This window comes from Anser cygnoides, chromosome 6 (assembly GCF_040182565.1).
Source record: "Anser cygnoides isolate HZ-2024a breed goose chromosome 6, Taihu_goose_T2T_genome, whole genome shotgun sequence".
Classification (NCBI taxonomy): Eukaryota; Metazoa; Chordata; class Aves; order Anseriformes; family Anatidae; genus Anser; species Anser cygnoides.
The window spans coordinates 31,354,756-31,377,558 of record NC_089878.1 but is presented as its reverse complement, the minus strand read 5'-3'; the positions used below and the strand labels follow the sequence as shown (position 1 = coordinate 31,377,558).

The window sequence follows — 22,803 nt, the reverse complement described above, 5'->3', positions numbered from 1 at the left end:
AACAATTTGCACTGTGGGCATGGTTTAGATGTAGATCTTAACTCAGTGGCTTTTTCCAGTTCTGTGGTGATGTCACACAGGGAATATTGTTCAAAAGTGTGAAAGGGTTTCCTCTCACTTTTGATATAAACTTTTCATTTCTTCTAAATTCAGATAGTCATGAACTGCTTGGCGGCCCAGGTTTGCCTAGGTGAATAAGGAACTGCATAAAAGCCCTCTACGTGAAACAGGAGGGATTTCACAGCACAAAGCTCAGAGAAGTTCTTCAAGAAACAAGAATGGAGAAGCTCCAGGAATGGAAAATGGTCAGTCTTTCTGAAGAGCAGTCAGTAACATAAGAATTAATTTTAGAATTACATTGAAGGACAGCTCAACAGAATGCTGGATCTGAAACTATCAAATTGATTACCAGGTTCCCTTCCCATCTACCAAAAGCAAAAGCTTTGAAAGGAAGCATGCATACAAGAAAAGTGATTGTTTCTGGGGGATTTCCACCTTTATCAGCTCCAATCAATATCTAATCACCTGCATTATATCTGATCTACAAGATCCAAAAGAACTTGGAGGGAGATTTTCAGAGCCAGATTTTTCTCTTTCTTCCTTGCAAAACTGTAATGAATAATTATTTAAGGATGCTGCCACCAGGCTGGATGTGTCCTCCTCAACACAGGGAGAATGATGGTAAGCATTGACCATCTCCCAGAAGATGAACAGCAATACTCAAAGCCAACAAGACCAAAGTGACATAGGAAGGGAGAGAGGTCACTACACCAGACAGATTGAAGGAGGACTTCTGAGTCATTTGTTCAAAAGGGGACAATTTTATGTGTCTGCATAAAACAACTTAAGTACTGATATTTTCACTTTTCTGCTAACAGTGATCTCTGCCTTCCCTTCTGCATTTTGCTGTATTTCACAATGAAAACCAAGAAGCCAATTTAACTTCCCAGTTCTCATTTTTCTGTTCAAGTAGTTCTACTTGGGAACTGTGGGCAATAGGAATTCATGTATTTTTCAAGAAATGAAGAGTTGCTGATGATGTCTGAAATATAATTCTATGTCATTGCTACAGATGGATAGCTGCAGAATCTTTTGGACGAAGAAACTCCTTTCTTGTCTTACACTTTTTCCTGTTTCCACCAGTGTCCTTGAAGTTGCACTGTACCTTAAAAGAAAAAAAAAAAAAAAAAAAAAAGGCCTGCAAATTAAAAAAGGACAATGAAAGGACAACGTTTTGTCTGTCTTTAATTCTATAGTGGCAAAATGAAGCACAAATATAATATATTGTATTGTATGGTATTTGTTTCACGTTACAGACTCAGGAACACTATGTTTCTTTATTCTTTTATGTCTCTCTTCCCTGTATTTCTTGGAAAGGAGTTTTGGAGTTATTGCTGAGAATTTAATAAGTTTTTTGTTTAAAATGGACACATTTTCACCAAATTTAATCAGTCCAAAGATATCAAAGCAGCTGAAAGTAAACATATTTTCCCTTCTTCAGTAGGCGTCACTTTCTTGATACCTTCATTTTCATAATCTTGCCATAATCTTGCTTTCTTGAGAGGAAAATAGACCAGAAAGAGCATGTGTTTGGGAAGTATGAACATGCCAATAAACAAAACTTCTTCAAAAAGAAACAACTAAGTCTGTTTCTCCATGTATGAACAAAATCAATGACTTTTTTCTTTGCAAGTCATTTTTAAAGGGTAAATTACTGTACTTTAGCTAGAAGCATCATCATCATGACTACCTTAAAATCATACAGCAAGTGACATGACTTACTGTGTTTGTCCTTGCTGTGCTACTGTGCCTGATTGGCATGAGGTTCCTAAAAGCCTCAGGAGCTGCTCTAGGGATGAATTTGGCCTGCAGGGGTCTTCCATTTACTTTGATTTATTGTGATCATTCAAAGTGTATTCTCATTTGGATGGTCAGGGATTTACACACATAGCTTCCATTAACACTAAAGGGTGATACCATTAAGACAAATGTACAGTTAATCTCTGGCACTGTAGAGCTAAAAATATACCTTGGAAAGTGCTCTGGCTGGGCTGGAAAGGTTCATTATCTGAGCTTCATTTCACAGCAGAGAGCAACTTTAAAATGAAGCTTTGTTCATGGGAGAACTGAAGATGAGATCCCTTCCTTCAAGCCACAGCATGTAAACAGCGCTTGACATGAATAGCAAGGAGGATCAGATGTTTTCTGATCTCCCCCATGGATCACCATCACTGCAAGATTGCTTTTGAAACCAGAGTACTTTTTGCTGTTATTTTGGCAATGTCACGTGAACCCTTTGGAGAGGGACCTTCCTAAACTTTCCCCAGATTCATGCAAACCAATAGACCTATGAGAACCAAGAGAAGATCCATGTCCAGAAGAGCTAACCATAGACAAACAAGTAGGGTCAGACGGGAATACAAATCTTAAGAGTCAGGAAACATCATTTCATTGCTGGGATAAACTTCACTATGTTGTGGTATGGTTTTTTCCAATAAAATGTCTAAACAAAGAAAGAGCAGGGAGGTGGAAATGCCCCAGGAAAGTTTTGCAGAAAAATCCTTAATATTCAGATAAATATCACATTAAGCCAAATAAGAGAAGAAGGAAAACTGTTAGGGGTATTAAGCCTGATATCTTGTTTCTTATTTGCTAAGGCTTCAGCACAAGACTTGAATGCAAGCCCCTTCTGAAAGGGCATCTGACAGTGACAAAGTCTATGCCAGCCTTTGTCCCATGAAGACAAGCCTTTCCAGAGGAAACACACCAACTGGCTTGTGGAGAGAAAACCCTGACTCATGTGCTAAGACATCTTTGTCTCAGAATCTCTGTCACCAGCTGAAATGGCTCACCAAGCCTCTAGCATGGTACAAACGGAATTTGAAAAGCACATCCTTAATCCAGCTCCAATCACCCAGTGCTCCCACGGTGTTCAAATTGACCAGCACCTTGTATTGTGACCACTGAGTAGTTACTTCACCACTAGCAAGCAAAAGTACGCTCAGCCTCATCCAGCAAATTGTAGACAGGGAGGTGTACAGAAGTGAAGGGTCTGTCTAACACCTCTTTTCTCCAAGTCCTAACAGGAGTCCCTACGTGATGCAGTCCCTTTCCACACTCTTCTAGCTGAGGACAAGCTATCTCTGATCTGTGGACTATATCCTGCTTCAGAGAACTTACAGCATGTCAAGATACCCGAAGTAATCTGTCAGGTGGGCATCATCCTGTTAGATCATTACAAGCAATGAGAAACTGATGCTCTGAGGTAGTGCAAGCCAGTGGACATAGCACTGAACAGTGGCTTAATCCCAGATCTTGAGCAAGGTACTTCATCTTTCTATACCTTCCTCTTTCTCCTCTCACACTTTCTCTGCATCTCTTTTATGTATTTATTGAAGCAAACCATGGGAAAATAACTAGTACATGTCTACATTAGAGATTACCACTAATTGTTGTCTCAGTTGCTTTAGTGAAACAACTGAGAAAGCATTATATATTGCCAAGATAGACTCAGAGATACTTTGTTTTGGGCAGGGACTGTACCTTTGGGTTTATTCTGTCTGCAACTTTATTATTGTATTGGATATCATGACACACTTTAAGTAGTTCCCTGTCTTCAGCTGTAAATTAATATTGTTTTTTGATAACTCATTAGGTTCTCTTGCTATGATAATATGGATTCTATATTTTAAATACCACTAGACTATTTTCCACTCCTGTAGGTGAATCCAAGTTTGCAAATTTTGCTTTGCTGTACAGTACCATTCAATAGCCTGACCCAGCAAAACTCCTACAGATCTCACAAGACCCCTGGCGAAATGCAGAAGAGAAAATGTTCTGTGTAAACAGCGAATGCAAGCAGTGAGGAGGAGGAAGGGAAAGAATGCACTTCTCATTTATTTGCTTTTAAAGCTTTTTGTCTTCTTTTCTTCATCTTCCCTGTCCACCTCCCAACCCCCTGCACCCAAGACCAGAATATCATGCATGTAACAGAATCCGTTCCGATTAGAAGGTTTTGTTACAGCTGTAATAAGCTTTCACACAGGGAGAGTCCCCTGAGACCTATATTTCATCTCAACTTTCCCCACCGCATTAAACAGAGGGTTTGATTCTGGAAAACAGAGACCGAAATTCTCTCCTCCCGCACTCAACACTGGCAAGTAATGAGAATTGACAATTCCAAGGCTTGATGTGAAACTAGCATGGTCTGGGCTGAAACTGCGTGTGTGATAACAGGTTTTGGGAATGTTTCCACTTTGATCTGTTTATTTATTATTCTTATTAATTATTCTTAAGCGTGTGATTTGGTGCAGAGAGGTGGGAGGAGGAAAAAGGGAAGAAAAAAGGGAGTCAGTAGCTTGGCAGCACACAGCCTAAATCTAAACACCACACATGCTCGCTATACCCTGGAAAAACCTGGATCTTATACAACAATTTCTGTAACAGCATCACTTGGATAAACCAGCAACTTACTTGGAAGGAATCTTTGCTTTCCTAGAATTCATGTAACTAAGAGATAAAATGACCTTGAGGGATGGCAGCTTTCCTTGTAAAATACATTAACTCTTTCAGAACAAGCCTTGCTGAAGATCCTCCTTTATCCATACTGTGGCAAATCAGACAGGACAGCAGGGTCTGCCAAAGCCTTAGAATGAGTCTTTTTACACTAACATCATCAGGCTGCTTATGTACCTTCAGTTCTGATGATTTAAAAGGGAGATTTTAAAACTATCCAGTCAGCATCACCTGTATGTGCTGACAAATTTAATGCAAACAAATGACGACCCATCTTTACTCCTTCCCGTTCAAATGACCTCAGAGCTGATGATTTGACCCACTTCATTGTCTCCTTAAATGAGCTGCCAGCCAGGTTAACACAAGGTCTCTCCCAAAGTGGTAGTCCCTTGGATTGCTCTCTTGAACTACTTCTGTTCTCCCTGGTCCTACGAAAGTGATTTTAAGAAGGAAGATGAGGAATGAGACAGGCAGCAACCAGTCAAATCTGCCGTGCAACTGATTCAGAAACAATCAGTCCTGTGAAGAGCAGAACAGACTGAGTGTGGACTCTGGGGCATAATGTTATTTGGCTGGATTTTCTGGTGTTTAAAAATAGTGTTTTCCCTGCTGTAACTTTCCCCTTCAGAAGGTTTCTCTTCCCTCTGCCCTAGTTGCCTATTTTCACAATACCAGTAGGAATGCAATACTGCTTTTCACCCTCTGTCAAACTTGATCAGCAGACAGATTCAAGGTTACTAGTGGGTAACTGACAGCCAGGGTGGATGGTTTTTGCTTGAAAAACGGGAGAGAAGAAAATTCAAAGTGATCATGGAAGCAGCTTGCTCAGATCATTTAGAGGGGATAGATAAAAGGGGCCACTCACAAGAGAGAAGCAAAAGGAGCTATAGGCTGGATATTTTTTACTGGTTACTCTACACCAAGATGTTGTGTCTGTAAGAAAGCCTGTTTCATACTGCAGAATATTTCCACAAAGAGAGATTCTGACAGCTTCCACTTTTCTTACATTTTAGATGATGCTCTCAGACCAGGTGCTGCACACTTTTTGGAATTAAAGACCTCCACAGAGGCCTCTTTCTGAGAGAAGAAGGAGCCCAGCTGTGCTCAGACAACACTGACATTCACCTTCCCTTAAATTTGCTACTAGTTTTTCTTCACAATGAGGACTCTCCTCCCTCTCTGGTCCACAGTGCTCTGTTTTCACCACAGAGGTGGCTGTATTTCACTGCCAATTGCGCTGATCATAAGGGATGAATACTCCTTTATGTTTCAGCAAGAAAAAGGGACTTAAGCCTTTAGAAGCTGGCTGCGGAAGAACTCTGTCTTTTCTGTGTGTTCCTCAGCTGTCATCACTCTGCAAAAAAACATTTAACCAAGCTCCAGCAAGATGTTTGAAATTACAGGAAAGAAGGATATACCTGCTCAGACATTATCCCCTGCTGAGCCCACGGCCATTGGTGCACAGTTCCCCAAGATGCTGCAACTTCATGCATTTCTCTGCAAAGACAGAGCAGTGTTAAAAACAGAGCTGCTGATGGGAAAGCATGAAAGAGCTGGCTGTGCAGGGAACAGGAGACATATGTGGCTGTCCCATCACTTCATCCATGTTAGGGGTTTGCATGTCTGGGAAATGGAGAAAGAGACAGATGGACAGTATACCCCTTTCCCCACGACCCCAGGTCCCCAGGTCCTAGCAGAAAGGTGAAGGAAAGGGGTCTACAAAGCAATGAAGTGGTAATTTATCCAGGCCAGAAGCTTGTGCAGCAATTCGGTAAGGGCTCATACAAACACTCTGGCTGCTTGAGCCTGTTTGTCTGCCAGGGGGGACACAAGCCAGAAGACCAGGTCACTCAAAAAAAAAATAAATAAAAAAAAAGAACCCCAAACCAACAACAACAAAAAGAGAGAAATAGTACACAGCCCTTCTCCAAAATACCAACACAATCATTTCCAACACCGCTCCACTGAAGCTAAGGGAGCCTCCACCAGGGATGAACTTGTCCTGGTCTAATTAATTCCCCTTTGGAATAGTTGCCAGCAGGGCTATCTGATTAAAATCTCTCTCTCCTCCAATGGGAAGCACCTCCAGAATTGCAGCACCTCCCTTTCCCTCCCCACAGCAGGAAGCACTAGTCCAAGTCCCAGTGTGAGACTTGAACCTACAGTGACCTCCTGAGCCCTGCAGTGAAGGATGTATTAGCCAATGAGTCATGTTGACACTGGCTTGAATCTTAATGGGCCTCGTCTTTCATACCAGAGAAACCACGTTCACACAGCTACGGACCTTTCTCGTATCGGATGACCCTTCACGCATGACCTGTGTGGTGCTTGCTGCTGTCTTCCTTGCCTGGAGGAAAGGGGTGAGCAGTGGGGTGGGGATGTCAAAATCCAGTTCCTCCAGAAGTTACATCCTCTCTGTAATTTAGGATGCAGAAGAAATTGTCAACCAATTTGAACATTAGAGACTAAACTAGCACTCTGGTTAATGGAAATGATGCCTTCTGTTTCTCTGTGGGTGGCCTTTTCTTTGTAGGGATTCTTGCTCATGTGAAAAAACCTACATCATTTTGAGGGGTGCCTTTTTACTTCCCTGCATGCCTATCCTGTACAGAGTCAACTCATCATCTGTTTTTTGACATTTCAACATGAAAAGTACCATTTGGCCTTCCAAATCACCTGCTGTGAATGAGCTAGTAGAGTTGGTGGCCACTCTTGGCTCACTTTCTCTGTGATCCTTACAGAGACACCAGCCATTTGGGATCTTGTCAAATTCCCTCTGCTAGTATAGGCTGAGTGAAGCTGGGGCAAGGTGTGAGCAAACAACCAGACAACCCTTCATGGAAAACCTAGACAGTGAGAATAGGAGCTTATGACATCCTTAGACCAGCAGTGGCTGACGGTAGTTTTCAGATAAGAAGCAAGACCCAGCAAGCCTCCCAGCCATAAATGCTGAGAGAGGGTCTGTGACTCGCTCAGCAAAAGGAGGGATGGTTATCTTCAGCTTCCTGGCAGGATGCCTACCTGACATTATGCAGAAGAGATTGTACCCACTACTGAAAAGCAGCTTACTCTCAGCTGGACAGAGCAGCTGGTCAGCAGGACACTTAATCACACTTCACTTGAGGTACTCAGGTGGTTAATAGTTTAATGCAAGACTACACTCTGTGTCTGGGTAGGGCTTTCTGTATCCGTTTCTAAGTGCAGGCTGATGAACTTGAGTTACTTCTGTTGATATTTGCCAGGACACTGACCATTTCAGACAGAGGTTATCCTCTGCCTGATTCTCTCTATCAGCCTGATAACCAGCAGGATATTTGTGCTAGAATATTTTGCTTCTGCTTGCTTGTCTTTCTTTTGCAGCTGAACAAAGAGAGCATTGTTTCCAGGATATCAAAACTGAGTTCACTTTGATGGGCTTAAATTACCAGCTATATATCAAGGGAAAGATATCAGCCAGACCAACACCTCCTCTCCCAGCTCCAGCACCCCCCAGCTCCTGCCCCCCAAGAAATATGTCAGCATCTATTCACAAACCCTCATGCAATTCTGAACCCTCACTGATGTTGTCTGTAACTTACTGACATAACTAACGGTCTGCAAAGAAATGCAAATTGGCTTTGATAGGAAGCCTGAGAAAGCAACAGAGAGATTTACTGGTCAGGAAAACACTAGTTTTTCCTTTCTTTATTCATATTGCGGTTCACTGGGCTGTCATGCAAATAACATTCATGGCATTAGCCCGTACTTAAAATAAATGCTTCCTGTGGTTCTTAGATATCTTCATTTCATCACATAGCACCTGAAAGGGAAAAAAAAATACAATAAAAAAAAGGAAGGAAAAAAGTTATTCATTGCCTTCTGTACTTTACTGATGCACATATTTGTCCTGCAGACATGAGTGCGGGGGCTGCACAGCTCTAATTCAGGTTTCTGAGTGCTGTGCCTTTAAATATGAGTAGGCAGCCTGCCTGCAGGGGTGGGAGGGTGCAAATCTGGAAAGGCATTTAAGAAAAAGAGGTACCGTTTGCAGTGCCATTCATGTAACAAAGCACAAGACAGAACAAATTTAATGGGAAACACATCATCCAACCTGAAATCTGGGTTCAGTGATTATCCAGAGCAAGCAGTATCAGATAGACTTTGCTAGCCAGGGTTGCTCTCCGAGGAAACCTCTGCTCCAAGAGCTGGCCGTGCTGAACAGCCAGTTGGATGACCCTGCCTTAAGGCCAGCTGTTTCTGCAGCCAGCAGCTCCACAGTACAACAAACCCCATGAACAAACCCTTCAGATCCTTCTGTTCCTTCCAACCGGTCACTGACAGCCTGGCTGGTGGGCCTCCAACGCGTTGCAGCCACAGTCCCCACGCTGACCTGAAGGAAGCACCAGTCTGGCCAGGCTTGCTCTGCTGCTCCCCTGCCATACACACACCTTGTGTTTCAAAAATTCTTCAGCCCATCAGTGCCCAGGATTCTCCCGCAGATGCTCTGAGACAACAGCCTGTAAGCAGGTTAGGGTTACACCGCAGGGGGAAGACAGTTTGAGAAGAGAATTAAGCAGTCTATAGCTTATAGCTTCACCACGCTCTTGGCTGCAGGTCAAGACTGAAATGCCCATGCTTGGGTTTAAGAAGGGCTAAACCTGGAATAGTGGAATATACCCATAGAATGTTTCCTGTGCACATAACAACATTTTGTGTCACGTCTTCTTCAGAGAAATTTGTCATAGAATTGAGACAGAAAGAGGTAGGGTGTCCCTGCCATGGTCCTCAGCAGGCTCCTGAGCTGCCCAGAAGCAGGTGAATTCGTGTTAGCACCACTTCCTCCAAAACAACTGTCTCAGCCATTAGGTGACATTTAGCCATTAGCCACTGGGGACACAAATGCAGGTGTGATTTAGGCTCTGTCAATAATGGTGACTTTGCAGAAGCTGCAACAGTTTTGGGGGAAAGGCAGTTAAAGACTTAGAGGTCTTCTCTCTACCTCTCAGCTACTAGATCACACATGGGCAAGGACTGAACCTCTTTATGTTTTCATGGTTTTATGACTCCGTTTGCTGTTTGTTAACATACATAAACAGAGAACCACACTTGTACTTGTCTCCTGGCAGTGCTGAATATCACATATCCACCTCATGACTTACAGACAGGTGGGGTTTTTTACACTTATCCTCCAGGGCTGGCAGTCCTCTATAGGTGCTCCAATGTACCTCCCTAGAGAAGTATGCTTTAGGTGTCTACCTTTGTTTCCCTGCTGAGAGGGCTCAAAGGCCAGCACGTTTCACATGTAAGTAAGTGATAAGAGCTCCAAGCAATTGTTTTGCTTGTGAATTCACTCTCTTCAATCAATTTTCCCAACTGGCTCATTTATTTACTCTAAGCCACACTGGAGCCCCCTCTGGTTCAACACTAGGCTTTCATTTCAGTCTTGTAACCACTGAATGGAAATTTTGTGAAAGATTTTTATTTATCCACTGTAAAGAAAGCACATCATCACCTCTGTAGGTGCCTGGAGTCTAATTTTCCCCTTGACAAGGGCAAGAAGAAATCACATTGAAAAATCTACCCTGTATGGCAACTGCCCTAGAAAGGAATACTGCTTATAAAAGCATGCCGAAATAAGTGCACCAATGTTTTTTTTCAAATTCATAAAAAGACATTTGCCAGACTACAGTGAGGAGACTGGGGAGAGAGAGAAGAGAGAAATGACACATTTGTTTCACATGTTTTCATAGACAAGGTTCTTGTGGATGAAAAAATTTGCCCCCAGGATAAATCTGGGAGAGAGGGAAAGCACTTAGACATCCTTTTTGCTAGTCCCTCATCAAGTTAATGGAGTCAGTCCAAGAACATGGCACTATCAGACTTGTCATGAAACAACAGCCCCTTCTTGCATGTCACAGGCTTGGTCCCTCATGCTGGGCTGCACCTCCAGTTACTATTTATTGATGAGATTGTGAAGAGAGGAGGTAATGGGTTTTGGAGTGCTTTACTTCAGAAATTGCCAGACTAAATCCAGCTCATGCCTAGAGGTGTTGAAAGTGGTTAGCATCTGAGGGCTTCTTGGCAAATCACTGGTCTCTGGTCCCCTTCCTTTGAGATGAATGTCCAAAAAAACACCAGTTTCTGGCACAAATTCAGATCTTTTCTGCCAGTGTCAGGCCTCGTCTGCACTACCTGTTATGCCAGTAAAAGCTGCCTTCTGTCAGCACAGCCTGTGTCCACACCCAATGCTGAGGCCTGAGAAAGGGGTAAAACTTCATCTTTCCCTTAGGTGACACCCCAAAAAACCTTTCTTGGCACCATGCCACCAGTGCAGATGGCAGGTGCTGCGTTTCCCTTGCCAGAGCAAACAGTACAGAGGCAAGTCTCCCAGAATCCCATTGGGTCCCAAACATTTGCAAGATCTGATCACATTTTTAAACATCACTGGTTGGACCAAATGGAAGCCTAGCTGCCAGGCTCTCATCTGTGCAGAGCCTGATCCCAGGTTCTGCTGTGCATTAACATGTGCCTGTGCTTCCTCAGCAGGCAAAGCATTTAGTATAACCCAGAGGGGTCCTAACTAAAATGTCTGCACCATGGACAGAGTTCTACCCACTTGGCACGTCCCAGTGTGAGTACAGAAATAAATGCCTTCAAAGAAACGGGCTGATCGGGTGATGGAGACAGAACTCCAGAGCAGGGCTGTGTAGGTGGAGAGCAGGCCCTGCTAACGACTGTACTCTGTCAGCCTGGTGAGGAAAGACAAGCCTTCTCTCTTTAACACTCTTGTTAACCTATTGCCAGAGGCACTCACTGACACTGAAATTCAGGAACTATTTGCAAGCCTTCAGAAACACCTTGTGCAAAATTAATCCCCAGTTGAGTTCACAGAAGGCAATTGTTCTAGCTGCTTGTGGAACTGTGAAGTCCTGCGTGTGCTAGAAGCTGAGGAAAAAGTACAGCCTTGGGATAGTCTGTTATTCCTTCATTCCTCCTGCACCCTCCAATGAAAAAAATTATAGGTGAATAGGGGGAAACATAGTCTGCCAAAGCTTCTGGTGTCGGGGCCTGGATCAGTGGGAAATGCTATAAAGGGGAGAATAGAAGCCCACTTCCTGAGATACTGAAAAAATGACCAGGCAATGTACAACAGTGCTTATTTAGGAACAAGCTTTCATTGGGGTAATATGGCTTAACATGAGCTTTGGGTTTCATCAGATCTTTTTCACCTTTAAATAATGCTGTCTAAATGAATGGGGCTGAAACTCACTTAGAAGCAGATGTCCAAGGTCAGATCTAAAACAAAAGGCCAGCCAATTTATCAAATTAGAACTAAACTCTGAGGTAAACGTCCCAAAGGCTCCAGAATATAGGTGTTGACCCATCTTGAGAGCATCAGCCTTTCCTCTTAAACATTTTCCACATCCTGGTGTAATCCCAAAAGCCCAGCTCATGAAAGGAATATCTTAAAAAAATAAAGCCATACTTTCCCCTGCCCATCACACTGGAAGACGTTTCCTTTTCTTGAATACTCCCCACATCAGAGAATGGGAACATGTATACTCACGGGTAGGCTAGCAAATCCTCTTAACAATCTTTCCTATTTCCAAGAGGGCTGTAAGTATTAGCATGTCATTTATTTTTTTCACTTCCCTCTAACTTTGGGTGCCTTCTCATTTTTTCCCTTCATTACCGTTACCCCATTTTGTGTCTGTAGGTTGTGCATGGGAAGGCAGGGAAAATGTGGTAGCAAAAAGGTGGGTGAAATGTTTAGATTTCTGTGTAAAGAGCCAATTTTTCTCACCAGTGTCATGTTTTCTTCTCTGACAGAGTCCGTCAAGAACCTCTGAGGTCTCACCATGGTACCAAGCTTGTTTAAACACACATGTATGAGGCGATTCCTTCAGCATGAGTGTGTGTGCATGTGCATAACCAAATGTTTAGAAGAGAGGCCATGAAGTGAGCACCATTTCAAAGGCCCCTGTTTGTCTTGGCATCTTTCTCCTCTCAATTTTTGTTAATTATTTGACGAACTCTTGCTTTGCCTGATGTCCTTCCAAACTAGAGGAGCTTTCAGCCAACTGCGCACCATTATTCAAACCTTCAGTTATTGCTCTGCAAAAGCCTCTTCAAAGCCCAGCCTGCTGCCCCTGTTTCTGTTTATCAAACAGCTGTGTTGAGGTTGGCTGCGTTTGGTCAAGTTCAAGGAGCAGAGCTGCCAAAATTATGAGAGAGGGAGCAGGGGAGAGTGAAAATGCCTCTCACCTCACAGGGAGTGAGAAAAGGGAAAATGGCAGCCTCTGGTCCAGGATGCTATAAATAACTGCTTTGGCACTGCTGCACAAGAAACAGCTTGGCTAGCCTTCTCTTCTCTTCTCCTTCCCCACTGGGTTTATTATGCATTTAACCCTTTACAGCATTTGCTGAGGGAGGAGTTTGCATCAGCCAAAGACCTCTCTCTAGGTAACTCTTTGCACACCACATAGGTCTCCACCATGAGTAAAAGGGCAAAGGACCAAGCCTGGGTCAAAGCTCCTTGGTTCTCCTTTACTCATGCAACAAGCTCTCAAACAACAAGTGCAAAATTCAGTAAAAGTTGAAAAGGCATATATTTCAGTCCCTTCATAACAATAAACCTGCTGAGATAACTCAGAGAAGGAGAGAAAAAAAAACATTTTGTTTCCACTGAAGGAGACATTTATTTCCAAGTCTGATGGGCAAGAGGCATGAAGGTATTCCCTCCGGTTGGTTGCTGCTCAGGAACTGTGCAAGAATTTGGAAGAGATAAAACATTCTGAGTAGATCTTTCTCAAATGCAAATTTGCCAAGGGATGCATTTAACAAAACCATTTCCTTTCATACCACTTTTTTTTTTTTCCCCTGAGAAACCTTTTTCACAGTTCTCTTCTCCCCTCCAAAAGGGTTTCTTGCATCTCTTAAAATAACCTGGACATCATTTGTATTCCTTGTTGTGGAGTCCAAGGCAAGACTCCCTGTAGTGTCTCCCTGAATTATTGACCTCTCTGCCTTCTTGTCAGTGATTTGGAGGGGTCTCCCTTAGACCCTTTGTTCCAGGTCTCTCTGACCTTGGCAACCTTTTAACAAAGCCCTTGGATCATCAGTAGCACACTCTCTCTGTTACTTGATTTGGCTGTCTCTCTTGTTTTCCATTCCCTCTGGTATCCTTGTCAGTCTCCCAGATAGTGCTTTTCCCCACTCCATTTGTCTTCATTTGGAGCCTTTAGTGGTACCTCTTTCCTAATCTCTCCAAAATTCCTTTCACTCTGTTATTCTGTTTAGTACAAGATCTAAGACACCATTGGAAATAATCATCTGCTCAGCTTTCACTTGCATTGCTCCTAGAAAAGCCTCCAGACAAGTGATCGTATTTATTCTGGACGTGAATACTTTCCAGCAGAGGAAATTGGTCTGAAATTTTAGGCACTACCTTAGGTTCAGGGTGGAGGATATACATTTCAGGGAATCTTTCAAATAATACCTATGCAAAAACATCTTGATTACAGTCAAATATTTCAGAAATCCCAGCAGAAGAGCTTCCTCTGTCATCCTGCACAGAAATATATCATTCATAAAAACTTAGAAATGGCCAGGTTAAAGGTCCACGACTCCTAAATCCCATCTCTGAATTTGGCCATAATCTGAGTTTATGAAAGGAGTTAAAACACAGAGATGCTACATGGAGTGTTTCTGTCTTTGGTTGTGCCCTTTCAGCCACTGACACCAATGGGACTGATGAAATAGTGATCTTGACAAGCCAGCTTCACTGGAGTAATTTTTTGTAAATTCTAAATAGTAAGAAGCAACCAACCACCAAAAATGCTCTCAGAATAAATACTGCGCACCTAAATTAAGGAAAGAACCTTCTCTTTTTACATCTTTCGATAGTAATTCTTGAAGATAAATGTATCTGAAAAAGTGCCTGGCAGAAAATGGGTCATATATCTCTACTTGGGAGACTCAAAGCAGACATATTCATCTGGTGCAGGATGAGATATTCATGCTAGCTCAGGTGCCTCAGAAAAAGAGTGTGAATTATCACAAGGAATTTCTTACAACCCCTGCAATAATTCTCCCAGTATCTAATCAGGTTCACTCAGAAACAACTCTGGAAGCAGAGATGGTGAGAGTAGATCATTTAGGGAAAAAAACTTATAAAAACAGAAAAAGTATCTAAAGAACACACTTTCTTGTCTAAGCCATTTGATTCTTAGAAGCTTTTTTCATGCCCTTAGTTTGGCCTAACTGGCTAAACTCAGTAATTCAGAACTGAAATTTGCCCTAGAACAGAAAATCAGAAGAAGGCCATGCAAGGGGCAGATTTTGTGCTGTCCTCAAGCTGAAGACAGCTTTTCACACCAGAGCATCCAGTCTTTTCCTTGTAGGATATTCCCTCAGTTTCAGGTTTCATTGGGAGTTTTCAGTAGCAAGCAGACTGTCTTATTTCAGATGTTTGTGGAATTGAACAGCAGAGAGAAAAATGCCAGGGCTCAGACCTTTCGCTTGAGAAACGTGAAACTTCCTTTTGATATATTTCCCCTCAAAACATGGTATTTATTTAACAGGCTCCCTGACTGACTCTGGAAACCTGCTATTTTGACTCAAGAATTTTTCTCAGTGAATTATATTAGATAAATATAACCAAAGTGTGTGATTATGCTGGGTCGATTAACTCCTGATGTTGAAACAGAACCATTCCTTTGGCTCTGTTCTCACTAGCAATTTGTCACTGGTTTATGTTAGAAAAACCTCCCTATGACTGAGTGATGGAAACTTTAAAAAGCCATTAAATCTTGCCCCTGCAGCTAATTGTTCCTGATTTTGTGTATTACACCTATTCACAATTATGTTTTTTCCTCTACAGTCAAGATGCTGGCACTCTCTGCAAGACCTAGAATTAACATAGCATGGCAGTGTCCTCTGCACTTTTCCTGCAGTGGTAAAACATGTATTACAAATTTCATATTCAATCCCCTTTACTTTTCTGGAAGACAGAATCTGAGCTAAATCCTGCAATATGCTGACTATCTTCAACTCCTGCTGTTGGCTGGAGATCCCAGAGGAAGAGTACATATGTGGATCATGCCTTTTCCTATATTTCATGAGCTCTAACTCTGATTTCTAAGCCCCATTTCAGACATTTTATATCACATTCCTGTCTTGTTTGCCTTTCTGTGAGATGAAAATAATATTTTTACCTCTATTCTCCCCCCCCGCTTCCCCCAGCATGTCTAGTAATACAACATCTCCTGCACAGTGAAAAGTTACTTACACTAATTACTTACTAATACCACAGTGGGATAGCCTTCATACAGAGTCTTCCTTATACCAAGTTGCTTGCAAGCACCGCTAAGTACCACTACTGCCAAAACCATGTAAAATTGCTGAATATCACCACACCCAAACTGATACATTCCATATTTGGAGGAGAAGTAAAATGCAATTTTGTGCTTTTAAGTATTATTATTATTATTATTATTATTATTATTATTATTATTATTAGAAAAACTATAGGGCTAAAGAAGTATTTGCAAAAAGAAAAGAATATGAAGGGCTAAGAAGGGTGGGAAATCCCTGACTCCATATTGTGGCAACCAGGAAGTACCAAACAACAGTGGAATGAACTTAATAATCACTGTGGCTCTATTTACTTCTAATCATTAATTGGCTCTGATCCCTATAGCTTTGGCTTGATGACAAAAGTACACCTAAGCAACAATTAATTTTATTTGAGGAAGGTTCCTGGAAAAGGAGCAGGACATGGGTTAGCTGTTGGAGACTTGCCAGGCATGAACCAAACAACCTGCAGTGTCTGTAGGCATTTTATTAGACAAAGAAACTGTCTCAAAATGTTTATATCAGGTAACAGAGGAATGACAGCAGTAATACAAGATCGTGCCAAAGCCAAAAGAATTAAATGCACTTGGGCAAACAAATTCTGAAGAAACCATTTGCTTACCCAAATTCCAAAAGCTTCCCATGGGCTGTGGGGTCCCAGCAGTAGACAGACACAACCTTCTGGGGGAAAGTTAAGGGTCTATGAAAGACCCTTAACAGTGTCACTTTTTGACACTGGCTAATGGAGACAGAGGAAGAAGATTGTAACACAAGGGAGTGAGAAACTATTAATATTTTGCCTCAGTCCTTTGACCTCAGAGATTTCCATGTACTTAAATATGAACATGGTTCCCAGGGATTTTGGGAAATGAATGGTTGTCAAAACAAATACCACCCCCATGACACCCTCCCTCCTTCATTGTAACAGTCTTTAATCGCTTCATAATAGTCTGCACCGATGGGAAATTGTGATTAATGTTGTTTACCACTAAGAAACTCCCATTGCTTTTTTTACCAAGGAGTCATTAGAGTTGGGTTGTACTATGAACGTAGGGCTACCTTCCTTTGAAATAACAACACAGGGAGCATACTGCCCACAGTTATTGCTCTGTGATGGGATCCGGATGAATGAAATGAGGAAGAAGAGGTCTGCTCACTGTGGCCCTTCCCAGTGCAGTTCCACAAGCTCCTTAGATGTTAGTAAGCATTCATGGCCTCATTTTCAGAAACAGAAGCACAGCACAGACAGATAGTGATCAGTGCGTACCACTGAAGGGCCCATATCCTCTGTTGTCTATTGAAAACAATGACCAAAAGTATTTCTTGAAGTGACATAGCAAGCTGGGTGGATGGTTCTAAAAACCACTTCTTTGAACTCTTTTTCCTTCTTTTGAGTTCAAAATGTGAAATATTTGAATTCTAAAATTTAATTGATTTATTATTTTTTGTTTGTTTGTTTTTCTGGTGGGATTATGTCCAGGTTAACTGGGCAATTTAGAGGACTTGACAGAAGCCCCATGAAACATAATCACAGTGCCCTGAACAGATAGAAGGCAAATTTGCTGAAAGATCTCTTATGGTGCCAATGCTTCTCCAGGCATGCAAACTCCTGTTCCTGTGTGTCATATCAGTACTTATAAAACACTCCCAAGCTGGGCCATTCGTTCTGGCTCATTTTTCCAAATCACCAGTATGTGGGCTGAACTCATGGAGAGAACCAAAAAAATGTGTTGTTGGAAACAACACCACAGACTCAAGCTGGTTCTAGTCTGAACTGGGAATCAGAGGCACAAATCTTTATTTTCACTCAAGCAAATGTGAGGCCAATGGAAATTATCCAGCTGCCAGAACGTAGGTTGGAGTGGCCTGCTCAGTAAAACTCCTATGTGTGTATCTTGCAAGCGTGCTGAAATGTCTTTAAAGCTTTCAGTGACCATTAAAACTCATAGGGTCTTACTTCCTGCATAACACAAGCCACAGAATTTCATTGGGAAATCCCCTCTTTTGGCCCATAACTTCTGGCTGGGAATGAATAGTTCTTAAGGAGGCAGCATTTTTTCACCCTTGCAGCAACACAGCTTGGTTGAAAATGGTTCACATGATATCACATGCTGCCTCCTCCCTCTTTCTCTCTTTCTTTTCTTTACCCTCTTATTTTATTTTATTTTATTTTATTTTATTTTATTTTATTTTATTTGGGGGGTAGGAGGGGGAGGATGTTTGTAGAGAGTGTGGACCAAAAATGTTTGTTTTCCCCACACCTTCTGTAGCACTTTCCTTAAATGATGCAATTGACCCGAGCCACAATTGGGAACCAGTGGTGTGCAACTTGATGAAATATACACAAGATCAAAGCTGAGATGGTTCCGAGCCAGGGAGTGGGAATGTGGGTCTGAACTTTCCCAGAGTCTGAAGGAGCTGGTTCAGCCCATTGTGAAAGCCCTGGGTAGATTCCAGGTGCACATTTTCCTAAAATGTGGAGGTATTTAGATCATTATCTCTCATTTGAGCTTATTACAATGAATTGGCTTCTCTGTTCACTACCTTTATAACTGGTTTGATGATTATTTTTTTAAGAAATTTTTAAAGCAGTATGGTATTTGCTTGACTATGAACAGGAACATCATGTTTAAAGATTGATGATGCATAACGCAAGGTGAAAAGGGGTTCATAACCTTACATGGGATCTTACTCCTTTCTTACAGTTCCAAACAACACAGCAGTGTCTGCCCAGCAGATAGCATTTCTTCCAGCAGCTGCTGTAAGACAGTGAACTCCTAAGGGGCATTAAGTGCAGTACTGGCCAAACACACCTCTGTGAATAACAACCTCTACCCATTTATTAATGCATTATGTAATTAACTCTGAGAATAACAATATGGGTGTTAAACTTTTCTTAACACTCTCCAGTGTAAGGTCTTCTTTTCATGGATTTATTACTTTGTCAAATTTTAACCATTTGGACTGAAACTTTCCATGTTTATGCTGTGACTCAGGCTGGTTTTCCTTTGGTTTTCCTTTTTTTTTTTTAATTAATGTTTTAACATTATGTCTGGCCATTTCTGAAAATGAAATGGAAGGAAATAAATTACTCTTCTAAACCAGACATTTTTTTCCCTAACTGTTTTTCTGGAAACAGTCTGAAATCTTAATGCTTTCAGGAAGAAACTTGAGAGGGAATGAGCTGGGGAAGACGAAGGTGCTGTTATGTTGGGGTTAAACCCCTGGACATGGCAATGTTCTTATGGTCCTTAAAGTTTATAAAAATTGAATGTCACCCAGGCATTAAAATCTCTGAACATTGTGTCTGAAATGTTTCAGTCTCTACTGTAAATTTCTAATGCGGCAGGCAGATAAGTTGAAACCCTAAACAGAAAGACATAACTGCAAACAACAGCAATATAGGTGGTCACAGCAGTGTTTGTTCTCTGAGATACAAAAAAAGTGCAGTGAGCTGCCAGCCTAAGTGAAGGTCATGGTTATTAGTCTCAACTCTTCATTTTTGCAGTTTTCTATTTAAGGCAGCCCTATATCACTGCCTGAGGAGGCAGATAAGAACCCATTTATACATTTTAAAAATAAGTTTATGGAAAGGTTTTATAAGAAATGTATACAGAGCTAAGATCCCTTTTATGACAATCTGCCTTTTAGAAAGATTACATACTAAATCTAAGTGATTGATCATGTTGAGTGTACTGGCTTAGGCCATGTTTCCTCCCAGAACCAGGAAGAAGAGCCAGGATTTTGAATATCCGTATATTTTTGCTGGCAAGCAAAGAGATGTAAATGTATCGCATCTCTCTTTAACCATCTGTTCTTGTACAGTAACAGCATGCTACCTCTGCCAGTTGCACCTCCAATTCACACAGCGGATATGCAATGTACATTCAAAGGTAGTGGGCTCTCTAACTGATGCAGGAGACTCATGCGCACCCTTCCCACCCCCAACAGCATGTACTTACCTAGAGGAATTAAAGACCTAAGGCTACTGTAGCCTGTTGAGTCTGCCAGCCAGTATAGGAGAGGAGGCTCTGAATGTGTTCTCACATCCATTCTGGATTAGTTCCTCAGCATGTTAACCAGAGACTCGTCTATTTCAAGCTACTGCTTCCCCACAGCCACCGTCTGAATACCATGAGGAAGCCACTCCCAATATAGGCTTGTTCCCTCTGGTGTAGTTTCTCATAGGGAGGCATGAAAGAGGAGAGGGTAGAAGGTAATCCAGACTACTTCAAGAGAACTTTTGTTAGGAAGATGTTTATTTTAGAAATGTCTCTTCCCTCAAACATCCTGAATTCATCAAATCCCACCCTCCACTGAAGCAAATGTTTGGAGTAGCTGAAGTTCTTAGCACTTACACGGAGTTCGAAGATCAAAGCTAGAAAGAATGACACCTGACTTTTCTCATTTTTTAATTTTTTATTTATTTTTTTTCTGTCTCACTACCCAGTTGGTGGAGCTGGAAACCTCATGAAAGACCTTGTCTTTCTGCAGATCTCCAGTGACAAATGACTGAGGGCAGCTCTGGAGACCTGGCTGAACATTCAAGATGTTTCCTTTCCCCATGAACTTCAAGACCTCTCTTTGTTTTCAACTAAATCGTGGCCTCTTAGTGACCAGGATGTCGTAGTCCAACTGGTGGGTGAGCAAAACAGGTGCAGCTTTTTGTTTTTCAAAATTGATTACCCCAATTATTTCACTTTATTATATGAAGCCTGAGGAAAAGCTGAAGTGCACTAATTCCTGGCCATCTGCCAGTTGCAGCTCAATCATTAGAAATTATAAATTGATGCTGGTTGTTTTGTACTGTTCCATAAGAAGATTTATGTCTTTATGTAGCCAGTGCTGATGGAATAAATTAAGCTGGGCATAAAAAAGGAATAAAGATTTACTCAGCATTTGGAAGCCTGGCTTCAATGCCTCATAGAAGAGGGTGGCAAATATTCTGTAGACACGCAAATACATCAGATATCCCTAACAAAGAAAACCTGGGTAACTTACCATGAAATCTGTGACATTTCAACCCAACACCCTCTCATTCCCAGAAAAATCCTCAAGCTATTGGGAAAAAAACACATTGCATTTTCCCAGTGCAAAAAAATAAATAAATGTATACTGGGCTCCCCAGTGACCATGAGATTTTAGAAATGGACCTGAAATGACACCCAGCCTCAACCCTAACCTTCCTTCAAGATGATCAAGGTTGCACATGAGAGACAGATTGCTTTCTAAAAGTGGACTAAAAAGGAAAAACTGGTTTTGAATGGCTCCTTCCTTTGCTTTCTTGGGAGAAATATGTTTGGTTGAAATCTAAACTGGAGGTTTTCAGGTCATTAGGGCCATTCCTACTGGAGCACAAGAGACTGTGGAAGTACAGAGACTCTAGAAGAGGAGTGTGCAGGGAGAGCAAGGTTTTGGAATAGCCTGCCACGGCTCTGAGTGCAGACTCTGGCACATAGTCACCTGGACTGCACAGTGCTTGCGCCATGCAGGGTTCTTCAGTAAACATATTGGCACTGTGACATTATTTTAATTTTTTTATTTTGAACAAGGGACTGCCCAAGGAAAGAGACTAGACTTAAACAGATCATCTTTCCTCCAAGCTTGCTGCCAGCAGGAACTGAAGTTGGTTTTCATTTGTGTCCTTTTGGCAAGCCAGCTCAGTGACTTAGAGTCTAGTTTATGTGTTCAGAGCTATGTACAGGATTTTAGTCATTCTGCTTGCACTTCTTGGACTGCATCAGCCATTGATGCCCAGGCCTTTCCCAAGTAGAAAAAAGGACATTGTTTTTGCAAAAGCGCCAACGTTTCAAAAAAACCACCAGAGAGATCATGTAAAGGAATGAGTTAATACCTGAGTTTTTCCCAAAATACAATGCAGCTAAAAGGTATGGGAGAGGCTTTTTTTCTATGTTTTAGATTCATGGTCCATTCAGAAGCCTTGGTCTCATGTAAGATTTGAATCTACAACACACTGCCTAGTGCAAAAATTTTGCTATTTGAGACTCTTTGTTGCAAATGCATTTCTTTGTCAATGATTCATAGCAGGTTGTTTCTTGGATGACTTATATTTCATTTTTGCCTTTAAATATACGTATTGTGTGAGTCCAGCTGTGAAGTCATTCAAATAAATGACCCTTTTCCCTAGCCTGTTCATGGGCTATTTGTTGCTGGGACTTATCCATCCTGATTGGGCAGCTTGGCCACATGGTTCATTTTAAATTCAATCTTCATAAGCATTCTCTCTAAATTAACTTGTTTGCAGCCTGAAATGGGTTTCATCTTTTCACCATTTAAGAGAATGTCAAAATTTGTGGGATTGGATAAGCACAGGATTGAACCCAAAGTCATTTGCTGGAATGTTTAATGAAGAGAGAACAGAAAGAGAGTGAGTCGAAGTGAAATTGCTGATTAATCCAAAACTGTATGCAAAAAAATCCATGTGTATGACTCATCCAAGAGAGAGAGGCCCTGGATAAATCCAACTTGCTCACTGTAAACTGAAAATAAGGAGGAATCTCTTGGAAAATAAAATGACAATCATCTTTTTCTTGATGCATCGAGAGCAACCTGACTTCTGCCATCTGCTGAGGCTTTGTGGGAAATGTTGGGAACTCTCCTTTATGCTATTTCATTTTAAAACCTTTCTCTTCACACAGCTACTCTAGTTTAGGTATGTTGAAAGAATATAACCTGCAGAGTGCTCAAAAAATAGGACCTGCCAATACCCAGATCACCCTTTCTGTGTCCTTGCTGAAACAATAACAAGGACAAGCTAACGTGAGACAGAATTTAGAATACAAGGTTTTCACACATTGATGAATATGCCTCATTTGGACCTGTCTTTCCATAAGCACAGTCCTGAGTGGACTCATAGAACTACAATTGTTAGGGGTATGTATTTGAATGAAAGATTTACATAGAGGCTTGATCTCCTGTTATGACAGAGTATAG

General features: G+C 41.7%; 1 long non-coding RNA gene across 1 annotated transcript; it reads right to left on the bottom strand.

Annotated features, from left to right (window-relative positions):
• Window positions 1-876: 876 nt before the first annotated feature.
• On the bottom strand, window positions 877-21,189 carry LOC106045902 (uncharacterized). The gene is made up of 5 exons (XR_001212985.3): window positions 19,812-21,189; window positions 8,261-8,314; window positions 6,800-6,930; window positions 5,934-6,012; window positions 877-1,165 (listed from the first exon to the last, which is right to left on the bottom strand). It is a non-coding gene; the product is annotated as an uncharacterized lncRNA (long non-coding RNA).
• Between the last annotated feature and the right edge of the window lie 1,614 nt (window positions 21,190-22,803).